Raw genomic sequence first — 18,550 nt, forward strand, 5'->3', positions numbered from 1 at the left:
GATATCCATCTCAATAGAACTACTCCACATCAGAAAAGACTCCTAGGACACTCCTCACACAAAAATTAACATTTCTCCCAGCTTTCGGTTAAGCAATATGTGGTGCGACATCTAATTCGAAAGTGAGTATAATATGGCTTATTTAGAACTTGAACAGGAATTTTTTGTTCTTTCGTCTGGTGGGAAAATGCACAAAAAACATTATCTATGGGTACGTCCCTCCCAGGGAGTATTTCAGAATCGAGCTTTTTACATTAATCAGAAGTGTTCAGATATATATATATATACACACACACACACACACACACACACACACATACATATTAGATGGGTAGCAGTGTTACTCCGAGGAGATGGAGGCCGGGTTGTGAGAACTTCCCACGTAAGGAGGGAAAGGTCTTAATGGGAGTTTTCCAGCGGAAGGAGGAGCCTGTGGGATGGAATTCGCGGCAGGGTTACGAGATGAAGCTAGGCTCTCGGCGGGCTAGGCGCAGAAGTGCGCTGGCTCGCCCCGCAAGCCTGGGCAAGCCAAGCGCTGGTCGGGTCTAGCGGACGGCTGGCCGTCAGCTCACACACGTAGCCCTACAGCCAGCCAGGGCCCCACGTGGCAGGCCCTGGGGAGAGTGGGGTGGGGCGGGGGCGGGGCGGGGCGAGAGCGGGGGCGGGCCCGGCCGTGACGCGCAGGGTATATAGCGGGGCATGCGCGCCGCGCGGGGGAAGGACGCAGGCCCGGGGGTGAGGGCAGGCGGGCTCCCTGCGCGGGCGCGCCGACCTAGCTGCGCTGGTGCTGCCGCTGCTGCTGCTGCTTCGGGCCGCCCGAGGGCCTGGTTTGTGAGGGTGCGCCGGGCCAGGTGGCGTCCGCCCAGCTTCAGGTGAGGTGGGGAGGGCGTGCGGGAGGGGCGGCTCCGTGCCCCGGGGATAGGGCATCGCGCGCGGGAGCAGTGCGCCTCCGGGGCTCGGGGTCACCGGGTGGGGGTGGGGGCACGGCTGCGCAGAGGACCCCGAGCCCGGCAGCGGTTTCGGGAGTCGCTTCGGCGCACCCGCATGCGGACCGGGACGCTGGATGGAGGCGACACCTGGCTACCTGGCTGCGGTGCCACGACGAGGGTTACTTGGTGGCGAGGGAAGAGAAGGCGCAGCTACGGTCCCTTTGGCTGGAGAGCGCGGGATGTGGGAGCCGGAGCAGGATGTCGATAGCCGCACTAAAAGACTGAGAGGTTTCCTGGAGCCCATAAACTCGGGCTCAGAAAAATCAGAGTAGATGGGCAAATCTGGTGGGCAGCTCACGGGGCGGCTCTGATGGTGCACTGGTGTCTGGACTTTGCTTTTCAGGAACTGAGTCCCTCACCCCACCCTGGCCAGACCGCCTCCCAGCTGGAGATAAATGACCCGTATCTTCCGGCCGGCCCGGAGCAGGAGCTGGAGGATGGCAAAGGAGGGAATAACTAAACTCCGACCTGGCTTATCCCGTGGGCATGGCATTTTAGCTATTTTTGGTCCCCACCGACCGGGTTAGGTGGTCTGGCTCAGGCTGCCCTCTTTTGGTGGGTTGGGGCAATGGGAAAAAATACCATCCAAGCAATTTACAGTGTGATCCTGGGGTCCAATTGAGTCAAGAAATTTTCCGCAGCTCTGGCTTGTGGCTTCAGTTTTGAGGATCTAGAGTCTGCTAGGGCCTGGGTGTCCATGAGTATGTGAGCATGATTTGGAGAGTGGCTGAGGGCTCTCCTGGGGGCCTAAGAAAGGGTGGGGGGAGGAGCAGCTTTGACCTGACCCTTTCCTTCTGGAGCTTCCCTGGGCTTGCTTTTGTCTGGAGTCACTCTTTCCTAGGAACCCCAGGCCAGTTAGGTCGGCTGCTGGGAAGTGGTGGTGGTAATGTGGTGGGTACTGGCCTGGCTTCCTGGCCTCTGTCCCAGCTCTGCTCCTAACTTGCCCTGTGTCTGGAAGAAGGAGTCAGATTAGATCTGTGGTCTCTTACCCGTAGCATCTACGATTAATCCTTAACTCTTAAAACAAGAGCCATAAAAACTGAGAGAAACTTAATGAAGCAAGAGAAAGAATGTCGAGAATCATAACTTTTAGCACCTGAAATTGAAAACTGCATATTCCATTTCCTGTTGGAGGCTCAGAGATGAGTTTTTCATAAATTGTGTGATAGCCACTATATAGACTAGTGGTGCTCCTCCTGGGTTGCAGGTATGACTAGAGAGCACCAAACAGAATGACTGGCCTTGTCATTTAGGCAAGAAGACTACGTTGAGGTACCAGGGCCCTGTGGCTCTCAGTATTTCATCACTTGAGTATGTAAATATACAGTGCCTGGTCTGTGCTTGGCTCTGCACTTGGCCACTGGAGAGTGCAAAGAGGGGATGGGGCCTGGCTCCTGGAGACACTTGTTGGGGGGGAGAAAGAACATCCATACATGAAGAATAAGGTAGCAGCACAAGAGAGGTCACACTGGTGTGTTTGGTCAAGTTCAGAGAAGACAGCACTCTACTAGAGATGGTATAAGGTGACAGGAGAATTCCAGGCTTTTGAGCCAGGTAAATCTGTTCACATCCTGGCCCCATCACTCTCCAGCAGGAGACATTTCTTTTTTTTTTTTTGGCGGTACGCGGGCCTCTCACTGTTGTGGCCTCCCGTTGCGGAGCACAGGCTCCGGACGCGCAGGCTCAGCGGCCATGGCTCATGGGCCCAGCCGCTCCGCGGCATGTGGGATCTTCCCGGACCGGGGCACGAACCCGTGTCCCCTGCGTCGGCAGGCAGACTGTCAACCACTGCGCCACCAGGGAAGCCCCCAGGAGACATTTCTTAACTTCTGTAGACCTGTCCTCACTGCTGTGCATCATGTTGTGGTTGTGCCTGGAGCATAGTAGAGGTTTGTGATCATCTACATCATCATTATCATCATCTTCTCTGGGATGGAGTGGATTATTTAGGGGTCCCAGGAGCTGATAGGTAGGTTGGGTTGTAGGAATGGTATGAGCCCAGACGTAGGGTTGATTCATCACCTCCTTGGGAACATGGACGCAATTTCCATGCCTTTCCGGATAGACTTCTTTTCAGTGGCCTGCTAGGGATTGTTCCACATATTCACTGTCCCACAAAGACTTTTTTTCAACCTTTGGTTTTGGGAGCTACTTTGATTCTTTGAGGTAACGGAGATACTCAGTTTCCGGGCTGATAATAGGCGGGTAGGACTTAACACTGCGTGTGTATCTGCGCGCATGCGCACGCACAGTAAATTATCAGTCATTGGACTGGTTCGGTTTTCAAACCCCTTACACCATCTTCTTCTCTTCCTTACCTGTTCACACCTCACTCAATTCCAGGAGGACCATCAATCCATGTCCAATATTTACAGGATCTTGCGATCTAAGTGGCAGTGCCATATGTCTGGAAATCGGGATCTCCTCCAGAATAATTCAGCCTTTTCGTACTTGATGCCTGCAGAAAATAACGCTTATGCGTTTTGCAGAACCACCCATGATAGGATATTGAACTGGAGGGACTTCGGGAATCTTCGAGTCTAGGCCCTTTGTTTTACAACTAAAGAAACTGGATCTAGAGAGGTTAACTGGTGTTTGCAAGTCACATTGTTTGCTAGTGGCCAAGAGGCTTGATTGAGAGGACCAAAGAAAGGTGCAGTTTTTAATCCTAAGTGTGATGATAAAATTGCTGATAATCCTAGAGTTTTTTTTTTTTCTTTCTTTCTTTTTTTTGCGATACGCGGGCCTCTCACTGTTGTGGTCTCTCCTGTTGCGGAGCACAGGCTCCGGATGCGCAGGCTCAGCGGCCATGGCTCACGGGCCCAGCCGCTCTGCGGCATGTGGGATGTGGGATCTTCCCGGACCAGGGCACGAACCCGTGTCCCCTGCATTGGCAGGCGGACTCTCAACCATTGTGCCACCAGGGAAGCCCCTCTAGACTTTTCCTTGAAAACATGAAGAAAAAGGAGCCAGTTGTCCCTGTGCTTATTTGGGAAGTTCTCTGCTTGTGTGGATAGAAATTTCTTCTGGAGGAGTCTTCTCCCCTCTCTTCCTGACTCTCTGGAGACCTAGGAGGGTGGGGAGAGGCTGAAGAAGGGTCATGGTGATGGGGCCCCAGACAGGACTCTTGATGTCTACAATGGGACTTTGCTGACCTCGAGGCTGGCGGGCTGGCAGAATGCCTGCAGATAAGGAGTCCAGAGTCTACCGCCAGCCAGGGGCCTCTTGCCCTCCTGGGGGAAAGAAGAGTAACCTCACCACAAGGTCTCCGAGGCTCAGCTGCCTTGTTCTCACCCTTATTTTGGCCATCGAGGCTCCCGGGGGGACCCCTTCTTGGGCCCCGAGTGAGATCCAGAGGCAGAGCCCCCTGTGGGAGGGAAGGTGGCCACAGAATCAGCCTGGAGAGAGCGCTTGGCATGCCCCTATGTGGGAAACCAAATTCCCTGCCTCAGATCTGACTGCATCATCGGACCTCCTAACCTTCCTCCAGCCTCAGGCCCAGGAGAGTCCTGGGGTTTGGTGGAATGAGAATGTGACTGTCCTGAATTTATTACCATTGGGTCCCTAGAGGCTCTTACTCAGTGCACTCAGAATTAGTAATTAATAAAATATGTCAGGGGCTTCCCTGGTGGCGCAGTGGTTGGGAGTCCGCCTGCCGATGCAGGGGACACAGGTTCGTGCCCCGGTCCGGGAGGATCCCACATGCTGCGGGGCGGCTGGGCCCGTGAGCCATGGCCGCTGAGCCTGCGCATCCGGAGCCTGTGCTCCGCAACGGGAGAGGCCACAACAGTGAGAGGCCCGCGTGCCGGAAAAAAAAAAAAAGCTAAACGTTGGGAATTTTTTTTTTAAATCCATGTTTTAAACAATTCCTTTTTCCTTAAAAACGTGCATGCATTTTTTTCTTCCAGTTTTTTCTTCCAGTTTTATTGAGATATAACTGACATACAGCACTGTGTAAGTTTAAGGTGTACAGCATAATGGTTTGATTTATATACAGTTATGAAATGAGTACCACAATAAATGAACATACATCATCTCAGAGATAAAAGATTAAAGAAATAGAAAAGAAATTTATTTCCTTGTGATGAGAACTCGTAAGATTTAACTCTCAACTTTCATATATAACCTACAGCAGTGTTAATTATATTTACCGTGTTGTACATTACTTCCCTAGTACTTATTTTTCTTATAACTGGAAGTTTGTACCTTTTGGCTGCCTTCATCCAGTTCCCCCATCCCCAATGTGCATATATCTTTATTTGCCAAAGCTTGATTTAGGGCTAAGCCTTTTTCTTTGGGTCTCTAGGTCCCCTAATTAAACTTGCAAATTGTTTGTATATAAAAATCACACCTGTGATTTTTTTGTTTCTTTTCTTTTATTAAATTTTTTTTCACCGTATGTCAATTATATCTCAATAAAACTGGAAGAAAAAAATTTTTTCACTAGGCTATATATTCACATAGTTCAAAGATCAGGAGGATAAAAAACTTGAAAAAGCAACTACATACCCCCCCTCACCCCATACAGTGAAGAGTCTCACCTCTGCCCATCCCACCCCATTTTTACAAATGCTATAAGTTAACATTTTAGGCATTGTTTAGCACCTTGCTTTTTTCACCTAGCAACTATTCTAGATCTTTCCCCATCAGCACAGAAATACTTTTATTATTCTTTTACTATAGCTGCATATTATTCCAGAATAGGAAAGCAAAAGTAATTTTTAAACCAACATATGTTGCCTCCCTCTTTCCCCCAACTTGGGTTGTTTCCAGTGTTTTGTCATTACGTACAGTGCTACAGTGAATAACGTTACAAATGGCATTTCCTATGTGTATGACTACAGAAGAAATTCTCAGAAGTGAGACTGCTGGGTGACAGCATATATACATCTGTTAATTAGTCTCCATTAAAAAATAATAATACGGCTTCCCTGGTGGCGCAGTGGTTGTGAGTCCGCCTGCCGATGCAGGGGACACGGGTTCCTGCCCCGGTCCGGGAAGATCCCACATGCCGCGGAACGGCTGGGCCCGTGAGCCATGGCCACTGAGCCTGCGTGTCCGGAGCACTCAGCAACGGGAGAGGCCACAACAGTGAGAGGCCCGTACTGCAAAAAACAAACAAACATAATAATAATAATAGAGCAAGAATTTAAGACATTTGCAAACCAGTCCATGTGCAGAATCCTACTTTTTTAATGCACACACCTAATTTAATCTTTTTTTTTTCCATTTGTAACACATCTTTCTAGATAAGCAGTTCTCAAACTTTCTGATCCTAGGATTCCTTAATATTGTCTTTCATTTATTGGCTATATCTATTATTTACCATGTTAAAAATTAAAACATATAAAAAGTTGTTTATTCATTCACTATTTTAAATGAATAAAATAAAGGTCATTACATGTTAACATAAAACTCATATTTTTATGAAAAATAACTTTCCAAAATAAAAGTCGAGGAAAAAGTGGCATTATTTTTACATTTTTGTGCATCTTCAGGATTTCAAAATAATGATTTATTAGATAATAATGAGATAACAGGTTAAAATAGGTATAGCATACATTTGCTGGTAAATACTCGGTGGACAAACTGAGTTAATCTCTGAAAACAAACTGAGTTAATCTCTGAGAACACACACATTCATACCCTAAACTTCTACCTTAGAAATTTTCAGAAAACTTAAGACTGCATAGGCACACATTCATCACACTTCATGTAGCCTCAAAAATGAGCGTGAAAAAGCTTTTAACATCTTAATTTTGTAATAAAACTAGTTTTTACCTTGCAGACCTGAAACAGTCTCAGTGACCCTAGGTGTCAACTAAGACCACAGTTTCAGAATTGCTCTTCTAGATCACTTAGTTTCATTTTTGTAGAAATCAAAACTTTTTCTCCGTTTATATTTCAGTTACTATTTAATTAGAATCATAAAAACAAACAACTGGCATAAAGAAGTTTGGGAATGGACTTCCCTGGTGGTGCAGTGGTTAAGAATCTGCCTGCCAATGCAGGGGACACGGGTGTGATCCCTGGTCCGGGAAGATCCCACATGCCGCGAAGCAGCTAAGCCCCCGTGCACCACAACTACTGAGCCTGCGCCCTAGAGCCCACAAGCCATAACTACTGAAGCCTGTGTGCCTAGAGCCCGAGCTCTACAACAAGAGAAGCCACCACAATGAGAAGCCTGCCCACTGCAACGAAGAGCAGCACCCGCCGCAACTAGAGAAAGACCGCGTGCAGCAACGAAGGCCCAACACAACCAAAAATAAATAAAATTTATTTAAAAAAAGAAAAAAGAAGGAGTTTGGGAAGAGACACAACAGACTCTTGGTCAATGAATCCTGGACTGGTGACAGCAGAGGGGGCCTCTTTGCTGCAGGGATGGGCCCAGCCAGCAGAGCTCAGCTAAGAGAGCTCCCGCTCCATGAAGACAGGCAAACACTGTCTCTGTTCCAAAGAGGCTTGTAAAATATGTGTGGGGATGAGCTGAGTACATATGGAAACTTAACATGCTATCTGTGGCATTCGTTAAGCTCCATTGAGTGGAACAGACAAGAGATACGTAAAGAGGCAGGTAGAAGGCAAGGCGATGGGGGGCAGGAGTGGTCTGGGAAGGCTTCCTAGAGGTGGAATTGAGCTAAGTTTTGAAAGCTAAGAGGAGAGGGAGGGCTCCTGGCCGGGAGAGTTGTGTGGATAATGGCACTGCGATGTATATTCCTGGGGCAGGGGTGGTCACCCTAGGTCAGGGTGGCTGATAGAGGAAAGAGCAAGTGACGTGGCTAGAAATTTAGCTTGGATCCAGTTATTTTGAAGGACTCTGGGGTCTAAGGTACCAATATTCTCTAAGTGTTAGCTGTTTCTCTATCAAAGACTTGCTGCTCGTTTCAGCAGTGGTGTCTTGGGGTCTAGCCTGCTCTTATCCAGAGCAACTCCAGTGGCCCCAAATCTACATCCTTTGCACCAGTCCACTTACTCCATCCAACCTCCTGCCACTGATATCGAGAGTAATGCATACTTACTGACAAGTATAAAGAAGTATGGGAGAAGTCTAATCCTGTGGCCCTGAGGCAACCTCTGTTAATCTGCTCAATCATTTCCTTTCATTTTAAACCTTTTTTTAAAAACTAATTTTAGACTTAAAAGTTACAAAGAATATAGCAGGGTTCCTTTATTATCCCTCACTCCATAGTATAATTATCAAGAACAGGAAATCAACATTGGTACAAAACTTTAAAGTACAGGCCTTACTTAAATTTTACCAATATTTTCGCTGATATCTTTCTTCTGTCCCAGGATCCAGTCTGCCATCCCATGTTGGATTTAGTTGTTATTTCTCTTTAGTCACCTTCAATCTGTAACCATTCCTCTATCTTTCTTCCTTAGAATAAGGTCATGCATTTTTAGCAAGAATATCACAAAAATGATGTTGCATCCTTTTAAGAGCATCGTATCAAGGCATTCATGATGTTGATGTCTCATTACTAGTGATGTTTTCCTGGGTCACTTGGTTAAATCGGGGTCTGCTGGACTTCCACACTGGAAAAGTTACTCTCATGTTGAATCCTTCTCTGGTTCAAATCCCTTTCGCCAGGAGGAGCCTATCACCTGATTAGTTCTGACCCATACAGGATCATTTCTCTATCTTAAGGTCAACTAATTTGGTCAGCTGATACCAGCAAAATCCCTTTTGGAAGATAATGTAACCTAATAACAGGAATGAGATCTCATTTTCAGGTCCTGCCCATACACAAAGGCAAGGAATTTTGGAATTTTGCCAACCACAGCAAGAGAGTCTCAGATCAAAGTTATCGAGCCTTAATTCCATCATCAAAGTATTAGTTTCCTAAGGCCACCCTAACAAATGACCCCACTCTGTGGCTTAAAACAACAGAAATTTATTAGATCTGGAGGTCAGAAGGTCGAAATCAAGGGGTCAGCAAGGCCACGTTCACTCTGAAGGCTCTGGGGGAATCCTTCCTTGCCTCTTCCAGCTTCTGGTGGCTCCAAGTGTTCCTTGGCTTGTGGCAGCATCACTCCCACCTCTGCCTCTGTCTTCACATGGTCTTCTCTGTGTGTCTCTGTGTCCAAATCTCCCTCTCCTTTATCTTATACACATAGTCATCATTGGATTTAGGGACTATCCTAAAACCAAGATGACTTCATCTCTGAGATCCTTAAATCATTATATCTGCAAAGACCATAATTTTCAATAAGGTTCCATTCTGAGGTTTTGGGTAGACCTGGTTTTGTGGGGGTATTATTCAACCCACTACGCTCAGGATGGGGGGAACTGTGCTTTGTAAACTGTGGTTCACAGAGCTGCAAAAGAGAAGGGAGATTTGTTTTTTGACCAGAGTCAGAGAGCAGGCCTGGCTGTTCAGGAGGCAAGGGCCCAGCCTCAGGCTGCCTTCTCCCCTCGTGTTGACACAGATCTGAGAGCCAGGTGAGTATAAATGATTGAGGACTCTGGCTTCAGAGTCCCTACATGCTAGACACTTTGCAATGCCAACAGTTCATCTCTGTGCAAGGAGTTTTCACTGAGTGTTAATCTCCTTGTAGGAAGGGCAGGGCAGAGATTGTAGTACCCATTTGGCAGAGAGGGGGAACTGACTTCAAAGAGTTTCTGTAAATCATAGAGTGTTGGAGCTAGTCTGTGTCTAGTCCAGCAGTCCTGACTAGACTGAAATGTCAGACGAGTGCACCAGACAAGAGCCAGGTTGATCTGTCAGAACTGCGCATACAGATACCTGGATCTCACCCAGAAAGCTCTGATTCAGGAGAACTGAGGTGAGGCCCTGCTCACTGGGGCAGCCAGGTTGGGGCACCAGGAACACATGAAGTCCAGCCCATGGCAGATTAGGACTGGAATCCACCTCCAGACTTTAAGTGAAGATCTTTAAAAAGGGGAGAGAAAAGGCTTCCACTTGGTCATCATTAAGCCTTTCCTGGGCTTCCCTGGCGGCACAGTGGTTAAGAATCCACCTGCCAATGGAGGGGACACGGGTTCGAGCTCTGGTCCGGGAAGATCCCACATGCCGCAGAGCAACTAAGCCCATGCGCCACAGCTACTGAGCCTGCACTCTAGAGCCCGTGTTCCGCAACAAGAGAAGCCACCACAATGAGAAGCCCGCGCACTGCAACGAAGAGAAGCCACCACAATGAGAAGCCCGCGCACTGCAACGAAGAGAAGCCACCACAATGAGAAGCCCGCGCACTGCAACAAAGAGTGGCCCCCGCTCTCTGCAACTAGAGAAAGCACATGTGCAGCAATGAAGACCCAATGCAGCCAAAAATAAATTAAAAAAAAAAAAAAGCCTTCCCCATTTCCTAATTGAACTCTAAAATGAACTTTCTTCTTCTTTTTTTTTTTTGGCTGCCCTGCCCCACTTGCAGGATCTCAGTTCCCCCAACCAGGTATTGAACCCTATAGCCACAGCAGTGAAAGCATGCCAAATCCTAACCACTAGAGCACCAGGAAACTCCCTTTAACCTTCTTCTTAAAGTAATGCAAGTTCATTGTAGAAACTGCAGACTAATAAAAAGATAACAGAAGTTACCATTAAACTCACCACCAAGAAATAACTGTTTGTTATATATTTTTAATTTTTTCTATGAATGCATACATTTTAAGGAAAACTGGTCTGCTGTACATAGTTTTGTAGACTTTTTTTTTTTCACTTAACATGTGAACATCTTTCCATGTCATTCCCCCCAATACTTTTTTTTTTAATAGCTCTTTATTGGAGTATAATTGCTTCACAGTACCGTGTTAGTTTCTGTTCCACAACAAAGCGCATCAGCCATATGCATACACCTGTCCCCATATGCCCTCCCTCTTGAGCCTCCCTCTCATCCTCCCTATCCCACCCCTCTTGGTCATCGCAAAGCACCAAGCGGATCTCCCTGTGCTATGCTGCTGCTTCCCACCAGCCAAGTGTTACATTCGATAGTGTATATATGTTGATGCTACCCTCACTTCTGCTCCCACCCCATGTCCTCAAGTCCATTTTCTGTGTCTACCTCTTTATTCCTGCCCTGCAACTAGGTTCATTAGTACCATTTTTTGTTTTTAGATTCCATATATATGCGTTAGCGTACGGTATTTGTTTTCTCTTTCTGACTGACTTCACTCTGTATGACAGACTTCTGGGTCCATCCACCTCACTACAAATAACTCAATTCCATTCCTTTCTATGGCTGAGTAATATTCCATTGTATATATGTGCCACATCTTCTTTATCCATTCATCTGTCAATGGACACTTAGGTTGGTTCCATGTCCTGGCTCTTGTAAATAGAGCTGCAATGAACATAAGGGTACATGACTCTTTTTGAATTATGGTTTTCTTAGGGTATATGCCCAGTAGTGGGATTGCTGGGTCATATGGTAGTTCTATTTTTAGTTTTTTAAGGAACCTCCATACTGTTTTCCATAGTGGTTGCATCAATCTACATTCTCACCAACAGTGTAGGAGGGTTCCCTTTTCACTACACCTTTTCCAGCATTTATTGCTTCTAGCTTTTTGGATAATGGCCATTCTGACCTGCGTGAGGTGATACTTCATTGTAATTTTGATTTTGTATTTCTCTAATAATTAGTGATGTTAAGCATCTTTTCATGTGCCCCTTGGCCATCTGTATGTCTTCCTTGGTGAAATGTCTAATTAGGTCTTCGGCCCATTTTTTAACTGGATTGTTTGGGTTTTTTTGATATTGAGCTCCCTGAGCTGTTTGTATATTTTGGAGATTAATCCTTTGTTGTTTAACCAAATACTAGCATTTATTGAGCAATTACTGTGTATCAGGCACTGTATTTATACTCAGTATCTCATTTAATTTTCTCAGTTGCTCTGAGGGAGAGACCGTTAGTAGCTTTGTTTTCTTGTAGGAGGAAAAATAAGTCTTGAAGTAGCGACTTGACTCAAAGCCTAGTAAATACAGATTCAGGATCCGCACTGAGGTCTGTCGCATTCAGACCCTAAGCTCTTAATCTCTGACTTGAACTTCATATATTTTATTGTATGGATTACCTTACTTTAGCAATCCCCTTCTATTGTATGTTTAGATTGCTTGCAGTTTTTCACTATTATGAGCCCTGAAGGAATGCAAGCTCCAGGAGGGTAGGGATTTTTGTCTTTTTGGTCATTGTTCTATTCCCTGTGCCCACAAAAGTTTGTACTTGATAGATATTTGTTGTTGAACATGCACTTCTATCAAATTCCTTAAAGCTGAATACCCCCATTCAGGATAATTTCCATGGGATGAATTTCCACAGTATTGGGACTTTATAAGATGACTTTATTTATTTATTTTTTTAACATCTTTATTGGAGTATAATTGCTTTACAGTGGTGTGTTAGTTTCTGCTGTATAACAAAGTGAGTCAGCTATGCATATACATACATCCCCATGTCTCCTCCCTCTTGCATCTCCCTCCCACCCTCCCTATCCCACCCCTCTAGGTGGGCACAAAGCACCGAGCTGATCTCCCTGTGCTATGCGGCTGCTTCCCACTAGGTATCTGTTTTACATTTAGTAGTGTATATATGTCCATGCCACTCTCTCAATTCGTCCCAGCTTACCCTTCCCCCTCCGCATGTCCTCAAGTCCATTCTCTATGTCTGCATCTTTATTCCTGTCCTGCCCCTAGGTTCTTCAGAACCTTTTTTTTTTTTTAGATTCCATATATATGTGTTAGCATATGGTATTTGTTTTTCTCTTTCTGACTGACTTCATTCTGTATGACAGTCTCTAGGTCCATCCACCTCGCTACAAATAACTCAATTTCGTTTCTTTTTATGGCTGAGTAATAGTCCATTGTATATATGTGCCACGTCTTCTTTATCCATTCATCTGTCGATGGACACTTAGGTTGCTTCCATGTCCTGCTTCAGTGAACAGTGTGGTACATGACTCTTTGAATTATGGTTCCTTAGGGTATATGCCCAGTAGTGGGATTGCTGGGTCATATGGTAGTTCTATTTTTAGTTTTTTGAGGAACCTCCATACTGTTCTCCATAGTGGCTGTATCAATTTACATTCCCACCAACAGTGCAAGAGGGCTTCCTTTTCTCCACACCCTCTCCAGCATTTATTGTTTGTAGATTTTTTGATGTCGGCCATTCTGACTGGTGTGAGGTGATACTTCATTGTAGTTTTTTTTGCTTGTTTGTTTGTTTGTTTTGCGATACACGGGCCTCTCACTGTTGTGGCCTCTCCGGTTGCGGAGCACAGGCTCCGGACGCACAGGCTCAGCGGCCATGGCTTGCAGGCCCAGCCGTTCTGCGGCATGTGGGATCTTCCTGGACCGGACCACGAACCCGTGTCCCCTGCATCGGCAGGCGGACTCTCAACCACTGCGCCACCAGGGAAGCCCATTCATTGTAGTTTTGATTTGCATTTCTCTAATGATTAGTGATGTTGAGCATCCTTTCATGTGTTTGTTGGCAATCTGTATATCTTCTTTGGAGAAATGTCTATTGAGGTCTTCTGCCCATTTTTGGATTGGGTTGTTTGTTTTTTTGATATTGAGCTGCATGAGCTGCTTGTATATTTTGGAGATTAATCCTTTGTCAGTTGCTTCGTTTGCAAATATTTTCTCCCATTCTCAGGGTTGTCTTTTCATATAAGATGACTTTTAAAGGTTTTTTCTGAAAGAATGAATGTGTAAGAATAGCCAAGAACAATTTTTAAAAGAAAATAGTGAAGTTGAACTTGCTTTACCAGAAAAAATAAAAAATTAAATGTGACATTGACACAGGATAGATAAATAGAACAGACCAGAAATGTCCAAAAACAGACCTCAGTACATGTAGGAATTTAGCAAACAACAGTGGTATTATTTATTACTAGTTGTGGTATGATTTTGAGCAAGTCTTCTTAGCCTCAGTATCCACATCTGTAAAATGGGATTGATACCATATTTCCTCAATTTTAACATGCTTTTTTGTTTTATTTTCATGTTTCTGAAATAGGGAGGTGTCTCAGTGATGTGTACATTTAATACAGTATCTTCTTCTGCTCTGAAAAGCTGTCATTGATACTTATAATTAGGGAAGTACTGTGGAATCTAAAATAAGGTTGTTGAGAAGAGTAAATGAGATAATGAAAACAAATTGCTTAGCACAGTACCTGGCAGACACCAATAAATCCTAGCAATTCTTATTATTATAAAATTAGGGAAGAAAGGATTGTGGGTGAGTTACAGGAGTGTTCAGATGCAAATACCAGAGTCCAGTCAAGGCTGCTTTGGGCAAATAGCATGTAAAGCATCTGGCGATTAACCGTGGGAGGCTGGGTTCCTGCTCAGTGGTGCCTGCAGGAACCCAGGCTGTCTTCAATGGATCTTTCTGCTCTACCATCCTAAGCACATAGGACTTCCTTCTCGTGGTAGTCGAGCCTGTACCTCTGAGCAGGAGGGAGGAAGAGAAAGAGATGGCACCACAGCCCTGCACTTAGATTTCACCAACAGAACAGCCACCTGTGGCCTTTCTTAGCGCAAAGGATGTAGTTGACTTCACCTCTGGTTCTTACCTTTTATAGACTCCACAGTTGAAGTTTACAAGGACAATAGACTGTTGATTTAAAAACATTGGGATAATTGGCTTTTTTTTTAAGTTAGATTCTCTGTGTCATGCTATGTCAAATTAAATGGTAGATGACTTAGAGATTTAAATTTTTTTAATGCAAGAAAAAATAGGTATATATTTCTGTAATTTCAGGGTGAGAAAGGGTTTTCCAGGCATGATATTAAAAGCAGAAACCTTGTAGGAAAAGTGGGATATATTTGACTTTGCTTAAAAATTTTGTAAGACCAGTTAATAAAATTAAAGGGCAGATGACTAATTAGGAAGAGTATTTGTAACATGTGACAAAAGGTTAATATTTTTACCATATGATGAACTCTTAAGTACACCAATTAAAAAAAAAAAGATAAATGGGGGTCAGCAAAAATGGGCAAAGGAGAGTGACAGGCAATTAGCCACACTGGTAGTCAAAGGAATGCAAATTAAAAGAATGATGAAAATGGTTTTTAACCTGTTTGGCAAAGAGGGAATCCTATTTCATGTGGGATCTTCCCAGACCGGGGCACGAACCCGTGTCCCCTGCATCGGCAGGCGGACTCTCAACCACTGTGCCACCAGGGAAGCCCTGGAATCCAATTTTAATACTCAGCGTTGGTGAGAATCTTACGAAGCTGGCATCCTTATCCACAGACAGTAGGAGTAGTAAATTTCTCAGAAGCGTAGTTTAACAAATTGTGTAGTAAGTTCTTTTTTTAAAAATTTTTATTATTTATATTTATTTTTATTTAAAAATTTTTTTGAATTTTATTTTATTTATTTTTTTATACAGCAGGTTCTTATTAGTTATCCATTTTATACATATTGGTGTATATATGTCAATCCCAATGTAGTAAGTTCTTAATAAATGTTTGTTGACTGCAGCCCTGGGGGCAGGGACTGGCCCTGGGCCAACTTGCTCCTGGATCTCACTGATTCCTTTCCTTCTAGGCAGGTCCCCTTCTCCCCTTGCCGTCTTTCCCTATGCCCTGCTGTCAGGTTGGGCTGGATGGGTGCTGGGAGGCAGCCAGCTCACCTGAAGGCCTTGCATTCTACCCCCTGGCTCCCAGGATTTCTGGGTTGTTCTCCCAAAGGCGGGGGAGGGCAGACCCGAACCCAGACCCAAACCCAAACCCACTGTTTGTCTCACTTTTACTGGAAGCCTGAAAGTTTGGTTTGTATGGGAGAAAGTGAGGTGGGGCACGCGTGTCCTGCTAATCAGGAGAGCCCTGCAAATCCCAGGGAGCAGGCTGTACTGCAGGCTACCCTCCTCCTTTCCTGGAAGCGAGAGGGCTCCCGGCCAGCCCCCAGGACTCGCTTTTCTCAGAGCACAGAGTACGTGAGGCATGGGGCGAGGTGGAGCCGTGCTGGCCTGCAGGGAAGCTGGCCTGGCTTTCTCTACCAGGGACGAGCCAGCGGCAGAAGGCCCTGGACTCCCTCCCTGCCTCTCCTCCTCTCCCCCTGCTTCCTGAAGGCCGGCCAGTGACATTGATTGGCATATGCATATTTCAGTGCTGACCATTTCCCCTCTGAGAGGCTGGGCAAGTTCTCCGGATACCAGGTGTCTGGGGAGTTAACCGGGATAGCAAGCCACAACTGTTCTCATCACCTTTCCCAGAAAAGCGCAAAAAGTACAAAGTCGCCTGCACCCCCAGACTCGGGCCACCAGCCTGACCAGCCCTAGGAACAGATTCTGTCCCCGTTCCTGTTCCTCCCGCCTTGGCCGCCCCCTGCCATCCACCAGATGCCGTGGAGGTGCTTCCCACGGCAGAGGCCTTGACCATGGGTAAACCGTGGCGTGCACCGCTCTGCTGGCCAGATTCTGCCTGTGACCTTGGCTACTCACACCAGTCCCTCTTTTTGGCAGCGGCCACGAGCCCCTCCCCCACCCCCACCCCCGCACTTCAGGATATGTGCAAGAGAGATTGTGAGCAACGGGACCGGGACTCAGAGTTTCCATGACCAGCTGAGAAATTCTAGAAACAGCCTGTACTTGCGGGCTTTCCTTTCCTTTTCTCTCCCTGCCACAGGGAAAAGTTAACGTGGAATTTTCGGCAGGGCGATCAGATGGTTGCCTGTCCTCGGCACATTTGCTTCCAGGATGGGGAAGGAAGGCTGCCTGTCTGTGCCTCTCCCACCACCTTACTTTTGGGTCTCCCACCCCACCTTATGTTCTACTTTATTTTATTTTATTTTTTACCTTATGTTTTATATTCCAACTCCAGACAGAATTCTCTGGCTCTCTGGGGGTCTTCAGCTCTCTTGAAGCTGCAGGAGATGGTGTCCCTCCCCTATAACTGCTAATAGTTCGACTGGGGGTTGAGATCAAAGAACAGTAAGGTTCTAACCTTGGGGGGCCCTGGACAAGGGGGTCGTGGGAAATTAATACATCATTCAGCAGATATCCTTCGGGGGCTCTCCTGGTGCCAGGCACTCACTCCTCCAGGCTTAGGGAAGAAGATAGGCGTGAGTCTCCACCATTGTGGAGTTTACAGTCAGTAGGAGGAGATAGATAATAAATATGTAAAAAAAAAAACAAAACAAAAGAAAGAAGACTCTGTAAAATAGTGATATATGGTAAGAAGAAAATAAAACAGGGTGTTGGGATTCTGAATGACTTGTGAGTAGGTTTTTTTTTTTTGGAAACCAGGCGGCCCTCCGCTTTGAGAAGGTGACCTGTGAGCTGAGACTTGATATGAAGATCTAGGGGGAAGGGCATTCTCAGCAAAGGGAACAGCAAGTGCAAAGGCCCTGAGGTCAGAATGTGCTTGGTGTGCTAAAGGAACAGAAAGAAGGCCAGGGTGGCTGGATCGTGGTGAGGTCAGTGGGGTTAGCAAGGGCCAGACCTCACAGTGACACATAGGCCAGGAAAAGTGGTTTAGATTTGATTCATTTGTTGTTTTGCTTGTTTGGCTGCGGCACACGAGATCTTAGTTCCCCAACCAGGGATCAAACCCGTGCCCCCTGTAGTGGAAGCTCAGAGTCTTAACCATGGACTGCCAGGGAAGTCCCAGATTTGATTCCACGTGTACTGAGAAGCCATCGTGGGTTCAAAGCAAAGGAAGTGCTGTGATCAGATTTGTACTTTAAAAGGATGACTCTCTCATTGAGCTGTACACTTCAGACTTGGACACTTCACGTGTATATATGTTACACTTAAAAAGAGAGAGAAGGGACTCAGACAGTTTGGGGGTGAGTGCTCAGTGGAAGCTGGAAGCCTGGTTAAGAGATTTTATTTTATTTTAGTATTTTTATTTCAACCAGCATTTCAACATTTCCTTCACTCAGATTTCCTGTCTTCAGATTCAGACAATCCTTCCAGTCTTCTGGAGGAGAGGTCTTGAGGCATGAATTGGTCTTGTGAGTAGCACCCGAAAGGCAGTTATTGAAAACCTGTAATATACACTCAGTGCTAATGTTGCTGTAGTTCATTCACTTTGTTTTATACTATTCCGGTGTGAAAGTGGTTAGTTTGTTTATCCACTCTCCTGCTGACGGGCTTTTGGGTTGCTTCCAAAGTTTTTGTTATTGTGAATAGTGCTGCGCAAGAATTCTTGTATCTGTCTTTTTTTTTTTTTTTCCTCCGTTTGGGGCTGAAAGTCACCCCAACTAGAGGATGTCTGAGTTGCAAGCTAAAATCAAATACCCTTTCCAGGTGGCATTCTGATTGCCCCTTGGGGTTGCTGTTGGCAGGAGAGGGTAAGCCTTTAAGTCTGGTTAGAATGTTGATCCCTTTTTAATAGGCAAGCAGTTTGGGGGGGGGGGAGGGCAAGTGGAAATACATCGTGTTGTTAAGGGAAGTCACCTATGGCACCATGTTGTCTAGAGACTGCTGCCTTGAGGGGTATTTTAACCTGAGAAAGGGGAGCTTGTCCATGTGGGTCTTTTGCTGTCCCTGATCTGTATCTGAGGATGATAGCCAGAAACGTGGTTGCCTTTGCTCTGGAATCCATCTGAGTGTGCTCTTGACAGCCCCTCTCTAGAGCTCTGGCCGGGCAGAG

General features: G+C 45.9%; 1 protein-coding gene across 3 annotated transcripts in view; it reads left to right on the forward strand.

Moving 5' to 3' along the window:
- Positions 1–718: 718 nt before the first annotated feature.
- SLC39A14 (solute carrier family 39 member 14) overlaps positions 719–18,550 on the forward strand; it is a 47,547-nt gene continuing 29,715 nt past the window's right edge. For all 3 annotated transcript variants that reach the window (XM_082842614.1, XM_082842616.1, XM_082842615.1), the window contains exon 1: positions 719–872. The gene's annotated coding sequence lies outside the window, so the exon portion shown is untranslated. The remainder of the gene's footprint in view (positions 873–18,550) is intronic.

The sequence above is a fragment of the Leucopleurus acutus genome (assembly GCF_964270905.1).
Source record: "Leucopleurus acutus genome assembly, chromosome: 7".
NCBI lineage: Eukaryota > Metazoa > Chordata > Mammalia > Artiodactyla > Delphinidae > Leucopleurus > Leucopleurus acutus.